This window comes from Eucalyptus grandis, chromosome 8 (assembly GCF_016545825.1).
Source record: "Eucalyptus grandis isolate ANBG69807.140 chromosome 8, ASM1654582v1, whole genome shotgun sequence".
Classification (NCBI taxonomy): domain Eukaryota; kingdom Viridiplantae; phylum Streptophyta; class Magnoliopsida; order Myrtales; family Myrtaceae; genus Eucalyptus; species Eucalyptus grandis.
In genome coordinates this window covers 38,362,799-38,368,798 of record NC_052619.1, presented here as the reverse complement: position 1 = coordinate 38,368,798, position 6,000 = coordinate 38,362,799, and positions in this window count along the sequence as shown.

Sequence of the window (6,000 nt, the reverse complement as noted above, 5' to 3'; positions counted from 1 at the left end):
TGCGCTGCGTCACTGGAATGCTGTCACGGAAGTCAACGTAAAGTCGAAAGTTTGGTGAAACAGCGCAGATCCCAGCGGATGCTTCGACTGCAACTACCATTCGTTGTGTCTTATGTTGCTAGACAGTAGTACGATCATGACCGTTAGATGGAAGAAGGGAGACGCTATGATTAACGTGCTTCACCAAATTCTTGTCTCAAACTAAAACTAAAAAAAATACCTGCCTAATGATTGCCCACGAATGAGCCGAATATATGGGACTGTTTGTAAAATAATGTCCAAGATTGTTAGAAACTATGTAAATTAACTTATGTGACCGGAGCACGTCGAGATTTTTGCGAATCGAGGATTGCCAGCTATTAGCGGCCTCGTTCTTAAGATCTCTAAAATCCTAAGCTCGAGAAACTTGCGGGATGCAAGAGCTTAAAGACCATATTAGAATCATCATTAATTGATTCGGAAAACCTAGGTCGATTGGGCACCTAAAAAGCCTAGGCAGAGATGAGAATGTTACCAACCTAGTGCATGTGTGAAGAAAACTGGTCTATGGAGACTAGAGATCATTTGTCCGGAGAATTGGTTATGTGCGGGACATATTAGCTTTTCACAACAAACTTTCGACAGTGCAACCCAATTTTTGGTTCAGTGTTAAATCATCTATCATTTAATTTGATGAGTATTACTTCAAAACTTCGACCTAGTATTTTATTAATGAGGCCCCTTTTTGTGTGCAGCATCATGACTCCATTTGTGTGATAGAAGCACATATTAATTCATATGCAAGATTCAGTCATGTTTTGGAAATGACGTGACATGGTAATATTCATGTGCAACATGACATAACAAATTAAATTCAAAACATGATAACTGAAACAACATGGCATTACAATATTCCCATGTAGAATGGTGTGATGAATAAGATTCAAAACAGATGACGAGATTACATGATATGACAATCACTTGTAGCATGACATGTCAAATTGAATCCAATACACTATGTCGAAATGACATGATACAGCAATACCACATGTAATGTGACATTGCAAATCAAATTCAAAGCTTGATAACAAAATAACAAGACATGACAATATTCTGATGAAGCATGATTGGATGAATTAGATTCAAAACGCGAGAACAAAATAACATGACATGATAATAATCACATCAATATGACGCGGAGAATTAAATTTAGAACAAGGTAATGAAATAGAATGCCGTGGCAATATTTGCCGGTAGAATGACATGGCCAATCTAATTTATAAGTCGATAGTGAAAGAACATCATGTGAAAAAATTAACTTGCAACATGACATGACAAATCGGATTCAAAACATAATAGAGAAGTGATAATCTCGTGTTGACACCTAAATTTTCTTCAACATTGTATTTCTTTTTAATTCACTGATTTGATTGCTTTTTGGGACATTCGATTCGGGGACAATAATAATTTAAGATTTCAAGCCGATTTCAAGATTTTGAGCTCAAACAAGTCGGCCAACATCCGAACACGAGTTTAGAGCATGAAACAATGCATTGGACCGACGGAGTTCGGCCAAATTAACCCGATTGCCCAACCCAGTTCGCCTAATGGGTCAAACAAATAGATAGCCAATCTTACTAGATTGTTTGAAGTAAAATAGAATGATTGGAAAGTCTCGGATCAACCAAGTCAACCCAAAAGTCAATGAATTCCACCAATAGACCCATGGCCGGCCCACTCTCTCCCTAATCACAAAAATGTCATTTTCTAAAATTATTAAAATTAAATTTCATGTCATCAATCCTTAAGAGCCCCAACTTAACCATTCAATCCCCTCTAATCTAGACTTTAGGATGTGCCATGTCACCCATCCATGTGACATATCAAGGCCTATCCTTATTTCTCACTCATTAAGCAAATAATTAACGATGTGATCATAAGACGAGTCGTAGGGTTAGGATTAGTTCTAAATTTGATTTTTTTCCCTCCTGAATTTCCCTCCTGATCCTGAGGTTCATATTTACACTCTCAATTTAGCCATATTATAAAAAATATATATATAGAAGAAAGCTTTGTAAATAAATATTCTCCCAAAAACTCTCTCATTTTTCTCATCAGGCGTCCTTGCTTCGCCAAGCTCCGACCATTTATTGATCTCATTCCGATGCTAGCGACCTTACTTCTTCATGCGACTAGCCTCTTCAGTGAGTCCACAAGCCATTCATGGTGATCGATCACCATTGCCATTACCATAAGTCCTCCAATTCATCAATTTTTGTCGATCGTTCACCTATTCTCAATTCAAGAATAGGTGAATGTTTGATACAAACTTGTGATGATCTTCCAACGGATCATCCAAGAATCCTCGATTCAATTGTAGTACAAAATTGAAGTAACTACTTCAATCTACGATTGAATTTCAAGGTAGGATGTTATGAAATGGAATAATTATGGTAGTTGCTTGAATAAGTTTAGTTTCGAAAATTAACCATCCCTTTTCTATTTTTGGACTGTCGAGATTGTTCATTATGTATTGAGAAAATAATAGTTGATAGAGGATGCCAACGTTTCACATTTGCAAGTACTTAATTAATTGATATAGCATAAATCTTATTCATCATAACGAAATTAGATCAATCACCGCATATCCACCGGATGAAGTCACTCGTGTACCGATCTTGTCTTATCACTGCTAGAGGACGAAAATGACACATGAAACTTCTAAAGTTATGCCTAGCGTTTGATCTGGGGCGGATCTCGGGGGCAACCGGGCCAATGGTTGCTCTTTCCTCCCCGGTCCAAAAATTCCTTATACCCTCGGTAGGAAAAAATAATAATCCAAAAAGCATTTCTTATATGTTACCTAACTAATCGGTTGTCTCATCTTCTATAGCCTCAAATCCCCGGTTCCCATCGTGTTTAATGGTATCTCTATATTTTATCTTGGTTCAATTTTTTTACAATAATTCTTTTATGTAGTTTAAAACTATTCAACGTGGTTCTTACGCCTTCAAAATCGATATTAAGTAGCTCATGATAAAAACACTCCAGGTAAAATTAAAAATCACATTTCAGTGTCTAAATGATTGTCCTTGCTTGGTGGCTGGAGAGATAAAATTCGGGGCTCATATTCCCGAAACTCTTCTAGAAAGCAAAAAGCCGATTTAGCTGTTATTGCATTTAGGAACTAAACTGGGTTTGTAATTTTTCGTCAACTTTTCATTTATTTATATTGGACTAGAGCACGTCCTTAAAAGGCTCAAGGAGGAAACCGACGGGAGATCCGCCAATTAAATGTTTGTTCAACTACAGTGCTTAATTTGCATTTTCCATCAATATTCACATAGAAATATGGAATTGTCCCAAATTTTTATTCAAAGGCCACTTTATCTTTTTGCCATTTTTCAGATCATATATGTCATGAAAAATAGTATTTGACCAAAATTGAAAATTGGAATAGTTCATGTGAAGATAGTTTTTGTAACTTGTCCTTATTTTATTACGGATAACTTTGTACCTATTTAAAGATATTGCTTACAATGATTCCAATAAAATAATAGCATATCGAAAACATAGGGGAGGAAAACCTATCGATGGGATCAATAATGTAGATAGACGGTAGCTCTTACATTACTCACTAAGCAGAATAGTAAAACATTTCTCTATTGCTCTAGTGTGTTGTGTGTATGTACATATTCAACTCTAAATGCTGCTTTAGTGTATTACAAAATGAATTATCGCATAGCTATTGATTAATGCTGCTCCATTTTTGGTTTACTGTTTTTGCAAATTCACTCCTGAATATGTGATCATCACGAAATCTCTTGCCAGCAACGCATTTGACGCTCTAATTTACATACACAGCATTAGCTAATACTAACAATCATAAGGCTTAATGAAAGGGAAGCACATGAAAAACCAATTTAAAAACACAAAAAACTATTATCTTGCTTTACAACATGCTTATTATCACATTAATCATGTCGTAACCTATACAGAACGTTAGACACAATGAGCAATCCGAGACGCAAGATGATGTCTTAATCTACATCAAGGACATGCTTTGCGGTGTGCCTCCAATCCAGCCAGAGCATAGCATATTTAGGGTTCGTCATCAACGGCGCAAAGTAATCCACAAAGCCTAATTTCTGGAAGACCAAAAGAAGCAGTACGTGCAGCAGTTGCTTTGGAGGAGAAATGAGAGTGTCAACGGGTATATGCCAACTCTAAGAGAACTGGAACAATGGGCGCGTGATTGCTAAGCAGAAACCATCTATCTTTCCCCAAAACAGTTCCAGGCGATGATGCTCATTGATGGTTGTTTCATTGTCGAGTTGTTCCATAAGTTCAATACGGAGGAATTGAGAGACAAAGACGACCCGCTAATGAATGCAGATCGGATTTGATACTGACTCCAGCGCAATGTACTGCTTCTCGAGAACCAACTCCCGCTTTTCGTCTTGAACAAGCTATATGACCTGGCTAAAGGTCCGGATGAGCATCTCGAGCTCATCGATAGAGCCACCAGTTATATCGAACTAGGAGACTCGAGCCGATATCCGACACTTCACGAGAGCATACATCTTCTCCATCTAATGTACACATGTTTGACTTCTGGCTTGCCTAACGTGCCCGACTAAATGGCGGAGCCCTGCCGATGAAAGAGAAACTCATGTTCATGTCCTCAGCGACGGAGCTCAGGGAGTCTGAAGTCAAGTTAAAAGCAGTGCGAGGGGGGCACATGAAAGACATCAGACTCAAGAATTGGAAACTTGAGATGCAAGTCTTGAGTATACAGGACCACACCGAGTCACAATTGCGAAACCAAATCGCGTATGAGCCGCATCATCCAGGCGGAGACATCATCTACTTACCGACTATGTGACCTTCATGGATTGCCTTGTAAACTCTTCAAAGGACATCAAGGTACTCTACTGCATAGGGATTATCAATCATGAACTACTTGGGCGATGATTGTAGGACGCAAATTGTGTAATCCCAAGATCTCCATAACTAGAACAAGAACACACATCCAAAGAGTAAAAGATTAACGCACCTGGGATCCATTGTTCTTGAAGCGGAAGCGGAAACACAATGTTCTACGCGCAAGTCCTTCTCCTCTATTGCCCTCCGTATCACTGGCTCAATGAGGCGGCCCCCTCACATGTAGCGTTAGGTAAACGCCCCTTAGGTGAGGATACATGTGAGAATTATGGTTAGAGGAGAAACTTGAGCACTATTTATAGAGTTTCCAGCCAGTCTCCCTCATTATGGGCCAGGCTCAACTCGGCCCACACTAGCCAGCCCATATTAGACTAATTAAGAAACCTTTTATCTCTCTTTAGACCAACCCTGTTTTACGGTAACCGTAAAAACAGTAAATTACAATATCAATTAATTTAGTCCACATTAGGAAAACTCTTACATTCTCCCACTTGGACTATATTAATTGAAATCGTACCGTATGTGCGCACATTTGGTTCAGAGATAATTCTTAATAGTCAATCCTATCCCATAAAGTCTTAAACACCGAATCATGGCGGTAACTGCGTGTATACACATAGAGCCTTCCATGGTCACGAATGTCTCAACTTTATTGATATGGATTCAATATGGTAGTGTGTCAAATGGATAACGTCTCTCATAGAGAGATCTCATTTGTCAGTCACCATTTTCTTACCTTAGGTGTCACAAAAACTTGTGCCACAAGAGAATGCTTTATGGTTCCAATGAACCCACTTATGTCTTGTCCTTATGGTTAACATTTCTTTATGTATCACAAGACATATGCACAAGGCTAATAACCGGATGCCCGGATGCCCCTAGCATTCACTCAAGGTTTATACAATCCCTTGAGACTTTATCAATATGTATTCAACATAATAACAATACATTCAAAAATATTTTATCGAATGCAAAAGTTGATACATATCAAACCGTTACAAAGTGTAACGAACACAGATGAAACATTTATTATAGTAAAGCCAAAATAGCTCCCACTAAACAATAGTATCCGAAGAT